Genomic DNA, 16,538 nt, shown 5'->3' on the forward strand with positions numbered 1-16,538 from the left:
TACTCTATTTGACACAAACACTTTTAGAAGATGAGGAGATGTAGCAATCCAAGCTAACACAATTGTTGAATCTGTGTACAGAATAACTTTGTCAACATATAAACTCAGAGATGTTATTACCTTACACACAAGTTTGGAAAGGAGCTTTGCTGCACACAACTCCAGACGAGGGATGGTTATTACCTTGATAGGCGATACTCGAGATTTGCTGCAAAGTAAAGTCACTTTAACTTCGCCAATTTTAGAGACACAGCGCAAGTAAATTACTCCACCATATCCAAACTTTGAAGCATCAGCAAAACAGTGGAGCTCAGTTTCTTTAATTGATTCTATTAGAGTGCAACGAGGGACTTTGATTTGTTTCAACTCTGGTAGGGCCTTTTGAAATGTCTCCCATTCTTGTTGCTCTTTGAAAGGAAGTGGATCATCCCACTCTAGATGTAAAAGCCACAGCCTTTGCAGGAATATCTTAGCACGCATGATTACAGGCCCTAGGAAACCTAAAGGATCAAACAGTTTAGCAATATCTGCCAAAACCGTGCGTTTTGTACAGATGTTTGACGAACTAGACACAGTAAAACTAAAAGAGTCTTCTTCTGGATTCCATCTTAAACCCAGAGTCTTTACGGTGCTTTGTGAAGATTCTCCAAAACTATACTCTTGTTTTTCGAATGGAACTTGTTCTAAAAGAATTTTTTCGTTTGAGCACCACTTGTGCAATTCCATTTTCGCAGATTGTAGCATGTCTATTAACTGCCGTTGCAATTCTACAGCAGAGGTGACATCTTCTGCACCAGACAAAATATCATCAACATAAAAATCGTTGAGTGTCGTTTTAGAAGCCAATGGATACTTATCTTTTTCATCTAAGGCTAACTGCCTCAAAACTCTTGTTGCTAAAAAAGGCGCTGATTTTGTTCCATATGTTACCGTAAGTAATTGATAAAGTTTAGATGCATCATTCAACGTATGTTTCCAAAGGATGCATTGAAGTTTGCGTTGTTCAGGATCTATACGAATCTGCCGATACATTTTGCATATATCAGCAGTGAAAGCCACCTTGTGTTTTCTAAATCGTAGCAAGATAGCAAACAGGTCATCTTGAACTACACCTCCATTCATCAAACAGTCGTTTAATGAAAAACCAGACGATGAAGGAGCCGATGCGTCGAATACCACTCGTAACTTAGTTGTACTGCTGTCTACCTTATAAACACCATGATGAGGCATTATGTATTTAGGAGTTTCCGTCACACTCTGCATTTTTTGCATATGCCCTAACGCTTCATATTCACTCATGAACTCACAATACATCCTAGACATGTCAGGGGTTTTGTCTAGTCTCTTCCACAAATTATTTAACCGTTGGGTGGCTAATTGTGAAGAATCACCCAAATGAACATCTTGCCTCAATGGTAGCGTCACTACATATCTACCCTCAATATCTCTCTGATGGGTTTTTCTAAAATGCTCCTCACATTCTACTACTTCTTTATTTTTTATTTTGAGAGATTCTGTAACAGCCTCAATTTCCCAAAAGGACTTGATTAGTGAATTTAAGTCTTCTTCGACTTTCATAAATCCGCACTGAATCGTATTGCCTGAATTTGAACCAACATTTACACCGGTAGCAATGTATCCAAATACGGAATTTTGAAGAGTTAAATTAGAATTTCGTGGATGAATTTGATCAGACTTCAATAGTTCATAAAAGCATTCTGCACCTAACAAGGCATCTATTTTCTGGGGCTTGTTAAAATGAGGATCCGCTAGTTTGATCTTTTGCGGAAGCTATGAAAATGAAAATTTAAAATAATTCATTGGTACCAAATCATTAATTTTAGGTACAACAAAGAATTCGAGAGCACGGTGGTAATCACGCTTGTTTGATATCACAGCAGTAAGCTTGGATTTTACCGATAGAGCTTTTCCATTTAAACATGAAATTGATATGTTAATTTTACTCCCTTTTATTCCAAGCCTATTAGCGAAATCATAGGTGAAACACGAACACTGACTTCCGCAGTCCAGTAAAGCTCGACAAGCAATAAAATTCCCGCAAGAATCTTTAACATAAATAATAGCAGTAGATAGTAATACCTCCTTCGAAATCACTTGTGAAGCAGTTACAGATGAACCACTAAATTCCGAATTGTTTATTTGGTTGCAATTAGATAACATTTCAAAACATCTGGCGTCAGGGTTTAGATTCGAGTTGTCTACTAAAGGAGGGTCAGAATTATTAGCCGGTGCTTCCTCCTTCCCCACACCACTCGCTATAGTAGCAGGTGAATGCGAAATGTCTTGATTGGGAAAATGCAGTAAACTATGATGTTTTTTCATGCATTTTGAACTGCTGAATTCTGAACGACAGTTGTTTGCAGTATGAGTCGGATTAAAACCCAAGCAATTGAAGCATAATTTATGTTTCTTAACAAATTCAAGACGTTCACTTACAGTCATTTTCAAGAAAGAATTACATTTATACAACTTGTGAAAATTGATACTTTTACAACAAATACATTTAAAATCTTGACCTTTAACATTTGACACTAAGGCAGTCACCTTTTGAATAGGTTGACCCTTTTTTGCATTAAACACATTAGATGACTTTGACGACTGCAAAGTTCTAGCATGATTTTTTAGAAATGTAATAAGCTCAGATAATTTAGGTAACTCACTTGTTTTTTAATCTCTTTCCCACCAAAGACGAGTGGAAACATCCAATTTTTGCAGCAAAATATATGCAAGAAATGTTTCTGCGAATCCCTCTATTTTTTGGTTTAATATTTCCAGAGACCTTACACTTTCATTCACTGTGTCTACTAATTTCAAAATAAAAGACGGGCTTTCATTTTGTATGGGAGAAATTGACATGAAACGCTTTATCTGAGCGAAAACCTGATCACGTTTATTGGAGTATCTCTCTTCTAAAAAATCCCAAGCAATTTTATAGTTATTGTCACAAATTGTGACTGATTGAATAATCCTAGCTGCTTCGCCATGAAGCGATAACTTCAAATACGAGAGCTTTTGGGAATCCGATAATGCATTATTATTATGAATGCTTGAAATGAAAAGATCCCGAAAGCTTAACCAATCTTGAATATTTCCACTAAAAGACGGCAAGTTTAATTTAGGTAATTTCATACCTTGTGCACTGGTATTTTCAATCTTTACATTACTTGCATCTTTAGCACTAAATTTTGACATTTGTCGTTTAACCTTAACCCACAAAGTATCAATACTGTCTTGAACAGTTTGTTGTTCAGTTACATATTTGTCAAACTCTTTTTCATCAACTATTACAAATAATTTATCAAAAATATCTGAACATTCATTATTAAATTTTGCACATTTATTTTCAAAAAGTTGTAACTGAAATTCATCACAAGTATATTTTTCGAAGTCTGATGTCGCTTTCGTTATATTTGACTTTAAAATTCTTTTCTTAATTAAAAATGCTTCCATAATTAACGTTAATTAATAATACCGAACATATATGAGCAAATTCACTTACCTCCGTTTGAGGTAATCCAAATGAACCCGAAATTTGTAAATCCAAACACACACTAGTTTTTAATTATCTTGTCAAATGTGAAGTAACATATCACACTTTTTTATCAATTTAACACTTCACCTTTAAGCTTTTTAACCAGCACTTTATCCATAGGCACTAATCTTCCTACCGGGTTGCACGGACCACAATTATGTTCGAGAATAAACATACTCATGAAACACAAACACCAAGATTTAATGGACTGTAGCTTTATTTCTTTTAACTTCTGTTTGGATGGACACTCTTGCCATCGCATAGGTGCACCTCCCATCACGCAATCAAACACAATAATAATGGCCGCTAGCTAACCACGTTGTCGTTTTCTCCCATCGTGGTTGCCAGATCACTTCTGGCTTAACACAATGGTTGCGTAAAACATTCGTCTGACAAGTATGAAGATCCGAATTTTGCTATTACTTTATCACTAGCATTTTTCTCTGGTGTTCCCTTTTTAAAATTAGTATTTGGTTTTTCCGATTTGTTTCTTCCTGGACAATCGAGGAGCGAGATGCGTTAATTTCCCCCATATGTAACAGTCTTTGGGTGGATATTTATTTTTATTTATGTTGCTTCTCATATTATTATTATTATTAAATTAATTAATTATTAATTAATTAAAATTATTTCGATTCTCTTGAAGAGTGGGACGAATTAGCTATGTTTTCGTTAGTGTTAAAATTGGTTTCGTTTAACGATTTGCCTTTGTTTACAAAATATAGGTCAACTTCTTTAGATAAATCCTTAGGTTTTAACCAGTTTTCTCCTGTTTTAATATTAATGTAAATTGCCGTTTCTCTATCAAACGTTTGGAAAAGTTTGTCGGAAAACATTAGTTGACAAAGTACATCAAAGTTATTAACTTCGCGTAATTGACAATAATACTGGAAATTTGCAGACAGGATAGATGCGAATTGAATATGTGACACTTTAGGATCGCGTCGTGCTCTTTGGAAATTCATTAAACATTCATAAGCGCTTGGTTGATATTTTTTAATACTAGTTTTTTAATGATTTCAAAATACTTTAGTTCTTCATCATTAATGTAAAATAATATATAATTTCCCTTATCCCCTAAAATGTTAATCAAAATATTGGATTGATGTCCTGTGGTACCTATTTAGTTATGAATGTTCTCTCTAATGTTTGAAAAAACAAATTGAAGTTTTCCGATCTTCCCGGAACAAGAATAGTTAACGTTTTAACACGCTTTATCAAATTTTCCAAATAATTTCCCGAACCTGTAATCATGTCTTTATCTGCGCGAGATCCATCTTTAACTGTGTTCTGACTTCTGACTTTATCCAATTCTACTTCTTTCTCTAGCTGCTCTAATTTTAGTTTCTCAAGTTCAACCTTTTGAGCTTCTAAGGCTAACTGTGCATCCCTAGCTTTTATTTCTTTTTTTTTTCTCTAATTTTTCTTTCCTCAACTATTGAGTTTAATAATCCAGTTGCAAATTCTGGATCATCTTTAAATATTTTACTGTCCTCAATCTTATCTTTTAATTGAACCACTGTTACACCAATGGTTGGTGTATCTTCAATTTCACCAAGAAGGTTTACTAAATCTCCTTTCTTAGTATTCTTATACATTTTTAATTTATATATATCATATATATATATATATATATATATATATCTTCAGTACATCTATACTTTAAGTAAATAAAATCAAAAGCTTCCTACCTGCTTCTCTTGAAGTTTCTCTACCGCCATCTAAAGCTCTGTTTCAAGTGAGAGAGCGTGTAATAATATCACCCCTTTCTTCATCCTCCGCCTCAAACTTCACCTTCTTATATTTTAAACATTTATTACACAAACACGAAACTAATCTAATTTATTACACAAACACGAAACTAATACTAAAACTACAATACTAATAACTGAAATATATATATTAAGTAACACAAGTTAATTTCGCTTTCATTAATGGCTCCCACAAGCCTTCCCTATGACCTCTCTGTCGTTCTTCCTCTTGGAAACTAAACTTTTGGCGCCTTCAGATTGAGAGCCAGCGCTCTTTATACATCTTGTTGGTTGGCGTCACCCATACATCACAACGGCCGAACGCGTTCTCTGTTGACTGAACTTTTCTCACGGCGTTCGGTCTTTTGCTAGCCGGTAACGGACGTTCGATGTTCGTTGTTCCTCAAAGCAATATGCTCTTCGGGAGACTACAATCCGTTTTCCTTCGTTCGCAGCTAATAAACAGCCTACCAGCTATATTAACTATCCGGCTTGGTAAGACATGATCACTTTTTTCTAACATCTATTGAACATAAATATCTGCTACTTCGAATCAAGTAGCCATCAGAAGAACCTTAACAATTGAGACGTTTTGCCAAGGGAGCGATACAGACTTGGAGAATTGTCATTAGTCCAAAAGGGATCTGCTCTCCAGATCTTCTAAAATGTTCAATGCATTATTTCCGCAGAACGTTTTGCCTTAAAGGCAATAAGAAGGCACAAAGAAAGATCAATAATTGGATTGAAGTTTGAAAGATGTCTTCTGCATCAGTGAGATAGAATACCCCAATCCTTCATTGATTCCATGTCTCGTGAGTAAGCGACAATGCTTTCAATCATGGAAAACCATACCCCTTATTGAAACTCATTTGTATCCGGAAAATCACGTTTTTTTGTTTGTTTGTATAATATGCACTAATTGTGCATTTTTTGTTTACTGATAAATATCGTCAATAAAATTTAATTATCTCTTGTTCGTTGCTTCTACATGTTCTACCATATGTAACATTATCTATACATGTATCATCATGTATCAGTCTCCAAAAGATTTCCATATCGCAGTTTATATCCAAAATCATAATATACTCTTATTGCTTTCGACAGTGTATATTTCAGAAGAAAGACTAGTAAAAGTTTGAAATTTAATGAAAAATTAGATAATTAAAATAATATGTACATATATATTATTTTTATTACCTTGGCTTTATGGTTCTGATTTTTATAGGTATCTTCTGGAATAAAAAAATTATAGTCAAAACTATTTTCTTATTAAAAATCAGAAGAATCTACTAATTCATTAATTACTTAATAAATGAAACATTCAATCATTAAATGTAATTTTTATGCTCTGAAAGTCTTACAGTAACACTGAAATTATCGCACAGATAATTTTTACTACATGGTTTACTATCACTAATGTTCATTTTCATATTATCTTTAAGTTATGCCTTTTAAATGATATGCTCATTTATACTGTATTAAGAAAATAAAATCATTGCTGTTTAATGTCAATTTCAAGGTTGTCCCTTTATTTTTATTTATTTATTTTATTTTCAAAATCTAATCTATCCATGCATTAAATAGCAAAATGCTTGTTCGTAGTAATACTTCTTAACACTGACTTGTCAAAAATGAGCAAGCTTGAATTGAACAGAACTCTAAAATACATTGTAAAAGAATGATCGACATTTGGATTTAGGGTTTAAAAAATTCTTTTGTGTAAAAGGGATAAAAAGATAATTTCCCCTTCTCTCCAATTTAAGAATGAGGAAGATGCATTTGAAATTATGTTATATGGCATTCAGTTTGCCTTGCCGTTCTTTTAATAATAGAATTAAGATGTGTTCCTTTCAGCTGTCAGGTTAGCTCTAATTTATGCATTCTTTGTTATTATTATTGATCTAAATTTTCTTTTCAATTTACGTGAGGCACAGCAAACCAAACTATTAGAGCTTGACACTTCACTGTACCGATTAGTGTACATTATGTTTCAATAGAGAAATATTTGTAGCATGAAATTATTAAATTTACATATGAATATTTTAAACAACCACGACAGTATCAAATTTCTTTCTACATTTCTAGTCATTTGGAAGTTTTACTAGATCTGAAAAATACTATTAATTGTGATACATTATATTAACATAACAATACATTTATGGAAATAAAATGGGCATTAATAATCCGAAAAATGGTATATATGAGATAGATTCATTGTTATAATACCTAAAAAGACATTTACAGGTATAATTTTATGAAAGTGCATAGTGGAAGTCATGTATTATTAAAAGTCGTGCCCTATATTGCTTTTGTTTTTCTTTAAGGTAAAATGTATGAGTTATTTATTTTAGAAATTTGCTTATTTAATCATTCAGTATAAAATATTAGCTGTTATAAGTTTCTAAAACTTTTACATAATTTTTATGTTTTCCAATGAATTTAAAATTATATCTATTAAATGTTCATTGCAATAATTATTTTAATGCAAAATCCTTCAAAATTAAATTCAAGTATTTTTTGAAACTATTACACACTACATTTTTTAATGAACAACTTTTTGTCTTCTTATTCTGAGCTTATCACATTCAGTATTTTTTTGGAAATTTCGATTCATGGAAAAAATGTGTGGATGATATGTTTTAAATACTGGGAACATATAATTAATATGATATATATATATATTCTTTTTAACCTTTGTGTAAATAAAGTCGCCAGTATATGAAAATCGTATCCATAATATGAACATGTATGTAATATAATATGTGCATGTATTTTAGAAAAAATATGGTTCTAAAAATATGTATGCATGCTTGTGAAAATACGTGAAGGCTTAACAAAAAATACAAGTATAAACCCAATAAAAAAAGTTGATTTAAGTAATTTGTTACAAAACACAAGCATTACTACAATATGTACAATATAGTTACCTAAACTTTAATCAAACTCATATGTATATACGGAGTAAAAAATAGGAAAATTTTGAGTAAATTCCGATAAAAATTATATGTTTATGTTCAGTAAAATACGGTAGAGATTAACCTAATTCTTTGCCATAAATATACTTAAAAGCTACGAATTCAGAACAATCATTCATTTGAATATGCCCAAATTTTACATACAACTTTCAGTTGTAATATAAAACTATTCCTAAATATCTGATATCTTCTGGACGTATTTTATGATGTATTTACGTTGAATTTTACTCTTTTATGTGAAGAATCATTCGTAAATTCTGCATGTTTTTCACGTACATGACGAAATGTCCTACTTGGGATTAGTAACAGGTTTAATTAGGGCACTGTTATCAACAGCGGGTGAGTTATGAATCAAAACTGCTAAGTTATACGCCGCAAGAAAACTCCAGTCAATAATCGTCGCGTAAAGTTGTCTGAGGAGGATACATGATTCCAAAAGAGCCCGGCGCAGCGAGGAACATCGACGTTGAGATCCGAAATGGTGGCAGTCCAAAGGCTGCGAATGACGTTCATCAACTGCGGATGGTTAATGTGGCCTTGACCCACAGTGTTGGATAAGAACCGCCATTTAATGGGACTCCACCTTGAATCATCGATGTTAAGTGACTTACCCCTTTCTACCTAAGCCAGCGGGTTTAACCGTTACTGCAGCTGGCGTTATCCACTTGTTAAAAAAGAATTTGTCTAGACGAAAAACAGTCGTTATTTCACTAAGGACTGGAGAGTAAAAATACTACATATACTGTAGCGTGGCCATCCTTTCGCCCCTTGAATGATTATGTGTTGTATTTTGTTCAAATTAATATTATTATTTATAGATTGACAATTTATTTTAAATGTATCTTTTAAGGATTAATATTCAATAAATGAAGCTAAGGTGAAAATTCACTATATATGGCTAGGTTATGCGTTTAGTTCACATTTCTTTGAGTATCTAACTTGCTGATATTTAATTGTCTCTATATGATCATTGAAGATTCAGGCTTATATAACAGTTTGTGTAAAATATTTGGAGTAGCATGACAATTATGGCTTAAGATAAATTTAATTATTTCGATATAAGACCTAAAAGTGTTAGTTTAATTAAGAGCCAATTCACATACTTCATGTTTACATAAGATAATTAAATTTAGAAAGATTATGTATTTAGGACCACAACGCCAACTGGACATCATTTACTGATATAATTTTTTTAATTAAACCTGGTGCCAAAAATTTTTATGTAACAAAATGCTGCTGTGGGTAAAATGTTGACAGAATTATTGGCATTTATCCCAAAATGGAAGGGAAGTCATTAACTCTAAGGAAAATGGAACTTAAAATTCCTGAATGTTCTCTGCAAAATTTCTCGGTATAATGTTTTCGAAAAAAATCCTAAGTTCGGATCTGTAAATAAGTTCTAAATCATTATTATATGTTTTAGGGACTTATTTAAATAACAAACTGTCCTGCCGAAAGCAAATGTACCTAACTTAAAGTAAGAAATCAATCTAACGAAGTTACAAGCATTAGTCTGAGCTACTATGATGAAACCTGTACAAAAATTAATTCTCAGGCATATAGTTTATTGACTTACTCGTTAAATAGATTTTACATAAAACTTTTACCAGAATAAATTTTATAGCCAGTACATAAGTGTGCATTTACTTTTAATATTGACATTAAAATAATTTAACAGCAATACTGTTATTATTTAAGTCTTAAAATTAAGAAATTTTCAATTTTATTTTGCTTTAAATCTTGAACTGTAAAAAAAATATTGAAAAAGGGTTTCATAAGATTCATTTAAAACTCATAAAATAGATAATGAACTAAAAGAGAAAAATTGTTTATCGTATAGTTTAATGAGAACAACAGACTATAAAATTTTCTTTACATAATTCATCTACAATTTTACGCCCCAAATATTAAAAGCGTGGGTAACCGCTGATAAATTTATAAAGAATAATAATTAATTTAATTTAAAATTTGAAAATATAATTAATTTAATAGATTTTGTTTTATCTAGGTGCCCACGCTTTTATTATTCTTTACCTAAGATTATAGATGAATTTTTAAAATGAAATTATTTAATCAATTGTTCCCATTAAATAACATGATAATTTATTTTTCGCTTTTCAATTCATTAAGTATTTTATAAGTTTTAAATAAAAGTTAATTTATTCAAAACTACTTTTTGAATATTTTAATTTATATCATTTTAGTCTCAATGATACGTTATAAATCAAAATTATTCAACTGAAAAACGATTTTTCAACAATGGCTAATCACTGTTTTATTTCCAATAAAATTCTTTTATTTGAAATATTCTAACAAATTCAGCAATGTTTGCCAAAACAAAATTAAAAATTTCTTAAGAATTTAATTTAAGAGCTCTTGGCCACTCTATTCGATTGTGCAAACAGTAAAATTATGAGAAATTTAGTTTTTTTCATGAAACGACGATATGTGCAAAAACATCGTTTCAACAATAAATTTTAAGAAGTCTAACTCAAAGTCTGAAAACATTTCATCACGACACTGTATTTTCTTTCACAATGAGAGTGTATGCAGATTCTGAGCTCTATACATTATTAGGAAACGGTTTAAAATCAACAGCAACATTTTGACCATTTTGGCAAACACCATAAGGAAGTTAAATAAGTACGTATAAAAATGCGGATAGATTTCTAATAATTTTTAGAAAACCGCGTAATTAGTATTGTTTTACTTTTAAAAGAGGGCGAGGAGTTTGTTTATAATCTTCGAAAATTTCAAATCTTAGTAATAGGTATTTTTTGATCTCAGGATTTTAAACTTCTTTAAAAAATGCAATACTACGTACTACAATAAAATTAAGAAAATTACCTTTTAAAATAAAGTACTAGGAAAATTATACATAAATATAACTGTACAAATGACACAGTGAATTTCATTACAAATGTTTCCTAATCAATCTGTATATTATTTATTTAGATTAGTGAAATGAACTGTAAGATTAGAGTCTATGTATAAAAATGAAGAGTTAAATGAGATTTTATGAAATGCCCAAAGACTTCTTTGATAAGTTGCAAATGATTATTTACAGCAAGAGAAAAGATGTAATAACATTTTTATCTTGACCTGTACTTGGAAGCAAACAGTCCATAGAACAAACAGTAAAATTCTTAGATTTTTGGTTTGTTCTTTTAACAAAAAATATGTGCAAAGCCATTTCAACATTAAATTTTTAAACTGACTTTTGAAACCTCGTTTCTTCGCATTTGTATTGTCATAGAGAAACAGTATGTGTACAAAAGTTGATCTCGATACCCTGTCAGGAATGAGTTAAAAATCAATAACAAATTTTTGACCATGTGCAAACACTATAAATGAACTAAATTGAAACATAAATGACGGTACTTTTCTTCTAATGGAGCAGAAGGCCAAACATACACATTGGTGCGAACTCTAACTCTAATGATAAATCTAATGATGTCAAACCTAACGATACGCACAGCATCAAGAAAAGAATAATTATAATCCAGAATAAATAAAAAAATAAAGACAAACAGAAAATAATTTTACCAGATCAATGTCAATTCTGTGTAAGATGCCGAATTTGTGCAATTATCTCACGTCTTTAAAGTGGCAACAGGAAGCTGAGTGCATAGGGAAAACAAAACTGTTTTTCTCTCTATGCACACAGCGGTCTATTTTCTTTTAAAAAACATCAGAAAATTGCATATATTCGGCATGGAACACAGTTACATGCATTAACTATTATACAGGGTATAGTACATGATACATTACTGTTATTTCTCATATCAGTTTGCAAATTCTTACGGTTTAATCTGCACCGCTTATTCGCAACACATGACTGCACAGCTGTCCATGACGCGATATAAATAGCTTTTGATAATTTAGTGCACATTTAGTGAGTGGCGCTTCGTTAATAGAAAAGTACCTAAATGGCATAACACACAGCCTTGGAATCAAGCAGAATAAACACCAGAAAATGTATAGCATTTACTAACCCATTTTCTGCAATAAAATTACATTTGATCTTGAGACATCTGAAACAAAAGATGTGATTTCAAATCTCAAAACATAAGTCTGCCATTTGCTTCGGACATTAAGTTAGATGCCGATAATTAGCAGATGCAAGCAGTAAATAGAAATATCAGTTTTTCACTCTGCAAACTGCAAGCAAATAGAATTCACAGCTTTTAAAGTCATTTTGTAAATATGTTGTGCGTGTTTTAATTAACACTATTATCCTGTTTTTATGATTTATTACCGAAATAAACACAGTTTTCGAATGACTGTTGTTGAAATATGTTTTCTTTGATATTATTTACAAATCACTGTCTTTTCATGTCCAAATTACAGAAGTAACTAATTTTTACAAATTTTAATCATTTAATTTATTACAGTTACATATAATGAATTTAAAATAGAAGAAACTGTGCTGAGCAAAATATACTTTAAAGAATTACAATTCTTTCGTCACACTGTGTGATTTCTCAAAATAAGTGCTGTAACACTTCATTATTCACTTATAATACAGTCTTGGCTTTAAAGAAAGTTTAATATTACATTCCCTTATTTCTGTTTACGTGGCCTAAATCAGGATGTAAAACGATTATTTTCACAAAACGAAACATATTTGTTAACTAATTGCTATCAAAAAAGAAATAAATACCGTAGGTAAAATGCAGCAGTAAAATAGTGTAATAAATTAAGAATTTAACATAAAATCAGAATTAATTCAACAGTAAAATACTGTAATATAATAAATACAAAAATAAAATAGTCTAGGCATCGTAAAATAAAACTTTAAATAATCTAGTAGAAGTAAATACAACAATAAAATAGTCTATTGAAATAACATTTTAGCATAAAATCGACAGTAAGAATATGTCAGTACTTTTAGATGCTATGAAACCTGAAAGATATGTAAACAGGCATTTCATGACATATAATTATCCTCTCCCTAAAGTAGAAATAAAATGTTTTGCTTAAAGAAAATATTTAATTCAATTCATTATTATTTTTGATAAAAAATGTCTTACAATTCACATATGCTTCATCAGTATTGTCCTTAAATTTTATTTTGCTGAAATTTTGCCACTAAGTCTAAACATTGCACAGCTGTGTCATACAGTTCTTTCCAAAAATGTTCATCCGAGTGTTTTGTCGAAACTTGAGTTTCTAAAACTCTTGCGATGTTAACCGCAATAATTGCATCCCAACCTCTTTTGTCATTGTTTTCTGCAAGGACTGCAAGGAAGGTCACATTCGCACAGTATTCAAGAAATCTTTTAGAAGTGAAGCCTTCCAAAAAAAACGATCCTGACTTTCGTTTAATGTAATTAGAGAACTCCTTAACAGTTTTTATAGATGCATTGCTAATATCGTCAAATTCTACAATTATTTCGCCATATCTTTTACTTCCAATTTCATCCACAGCCATTCCAATAACCTTCGTAAACTTATATCTAGCAGTTTCTCGAATTTGCCTTCTGTAAGGAAGATCTTTCGCTTTCAAAATATAATGCATAAGTTCACTGGAAAATATAAATCTCGTATGTGGAAACACAATGTTATCCATGTTTATTAACAAACAGTATCAAAACTACGCACGAAACAATTATTCCTACCAAAATGCGTTGCTTGCGATTGCGCAGTTCATCCATAAATAACTGACCATGATTTTCCAGGAAGTCACGTGTTCGAATTTGCTGTTGCGATTTCAAACCCTCTTCTTTCTCTTTTTCTCAGCGCATCAAATTCGCGAATCCTGTTTCTAGGCTATGTTTTGATCGAGTTTTATCTAATTAATTCAATTTATTATATTTCAGTTTTTTCCGAATTAGCGTTTCCGCTTGATTCTCCTGTCTTGCAAGAAATGGTTACAGAAGTAATCCAAATCTGTTTGTATACATCGGACTTAAATAAATGCAGCTATTATTATAATAATGTTTTAATCTCGACAAAGCTTAAAGCAACAATTAAAAATCTAATTTGTGGAAGAAAATTATTTTAAAAATGTTTATACTTATTCTTATATATATACACTTATTTATTATATTATCTAGTAATTATATTATTATTTATTAATTATTATGCATATACGTGCTTATTATATTACAGTTTATACTTATTTATTATATTATTTATTTTGAATATACAGTAGTAAAAAATAAAACATAGATGCGTTAAAAATTCACAACTTTAAAGATTGGCGACATTTCGGTTTGTGCCTTATTTCTTATGTCTGTTGTACTTTAATTTTGATATTAATAAAAACATTCGAACACAGCACGTGCTGTGCTTTTTCTTCATTTTTCCTTCTTTCTTCTTCTTTTTTTATATTTTTGCCTATATGCTTTGATATTACGTCATAGATATGAATGAGATATTTCAAGAATTTTCAGGTTGAAAAATCATAAAACGTTCCTTTAAAGTCTCTGTGTTTATTCTAAATAATCTTGATAGTTTAGAATTGCTTGAAACTGTGATCGTATTAGTCACATACTGGTTACTCATTTAACCTTGCGAACTTCTTCGCAAGCGTAGATTTAAATGTCGGCTTTCATCTGAACACTTAAATGCATATTCTTGTAAATTTTTTGACAGAAAAGGGAGATAACCACATATTTAATAATATAAAATAATTAGATTTTCCTCATTATACAACGTGTCTTTAAAAGTCTTTATATGACCTTTATTTTCGCAACCGTTGGTCGTACTCCAATATTTTCCATTACAAAATAAAGTTCTATGTTCATTTTATATGATCTTCCTCTACATATAGTTATATTTAGTAGATGTTTAATGTCATTCTGAAAAAATAAAAATTTGCCAAACGGGTATTGTCTGGCAAAAATAGACCTAGATATTTAATTTTAAATTTTGAAATTATGATTTCTAAAATTTCAAGAGTGGTACATAAATTATAGGGCAACATATTTGCATCCTTACGTAACTAAAAACGAAATGCCAGTTTAGAAAACGGCTTCTTTTGTTAAAAGATTAAGTAGCAAGTATTTCTGTGTGTTAGTGTTGTGAGAAATACCAGTAAGTATAATTTTAATCAAAAAAATTTATAGCTATTTTATTTTCTTATTCATAAAATTTTATAGATTTCGAGAACTATAAAATAGTGGAATTTTTTTATATTGACGCACAACTAACATGTAACACTATTTGCATAAATTAGAAATGAAACTTTTTTCTAGTTTAATGAAAATTTGTATGATTATTAGTTCTACATTAACGAAACTGCATGATAATATTAATGACGTTTTTGGCATTTGATAATTTCTGTATGACTGAGGCAAAAATTCTTTCGGCATACCATATGTAGCAAAACTATTATTAATGAATGATACACATTAGTAGATCATAATAAAATAACACACAATTCGCATGTTTTCAAATTAAATAATTCTGCTGCAAAGGAAAGGCACATATTATATTTTATTATTAATAGTGCATTTAAGATCTTAGTAAATACAGGGTGTCTATAATTAAACTTGAAATTCGCGAGCAGTCTGTAGCAAAAACTATGCTGCAGAATTGCACGAAAATTGGGTTATGGCAGAATGAAATGATGGAAATTTTATCGGGGGGGGCAATGAGTTTCAAAAACCGTCACTAGATGGCGTTGTGCAAAGTAAACTACTGGTATACACAAATATCGTAACCCTATAAAGACGCTAAAGGCGAACCGACACCAGAATACGCAACTAAAGCGTAAAAGCAGTCACACTCGTTTCCAAGTCAAGGAAGATGACATAGACTCTCCAAGAACCTGCTTTACTGGCGAAATTGTTTTACTAAAACGGAGATTCTGCTACCTAATCTTTACGGAAATTTCGGTCTTTGAAGAAGTTTCGAAAATGTCCACTCACTAATTAAGGAATAAAAAACATTATTAGGAAATTTGAAGCAACAGGAACATTGGGGATTCAGCCAGCAACGGAACGAAAGTGTGTTGCAGCACAGATACTGGATGATGTAGCGAAGTGGAGGAACACAGATTGCAAACCATCAGCAGCACTAATGTTCGGCGTTTTGCAGCATCTGTTGACCAACCTCGTTCGTCGGTTCATAAAATTCTTCAAAATGTCTTACGCTACTATCGCTATAAACTGTCGCTAGTGCAGCAGCTCTTACCAGGTGATCCGGATAGCCGACAAACTTTTACGTTGCGGTTTCCTTGCGCGAGTTGAGCTCCAGGAATGACATATAAACAATAATTGCTTTTATTTGAAACTTATGAATAAAATAACG

Source organism: Stegodyphus dumicola, chromosome X2 (assembly GCF_044657685.1).
Source record: "Stegodyphus dumicola isolate Sdum_Otavi_A_Nest chromosome X2, ASM4465768v1".
NCBI lineage: Eukaryota > Metazoa > Arthropoda > Arachnida > Araneae > Eresidae > Stegodyphus > Stegodyphus dumicola.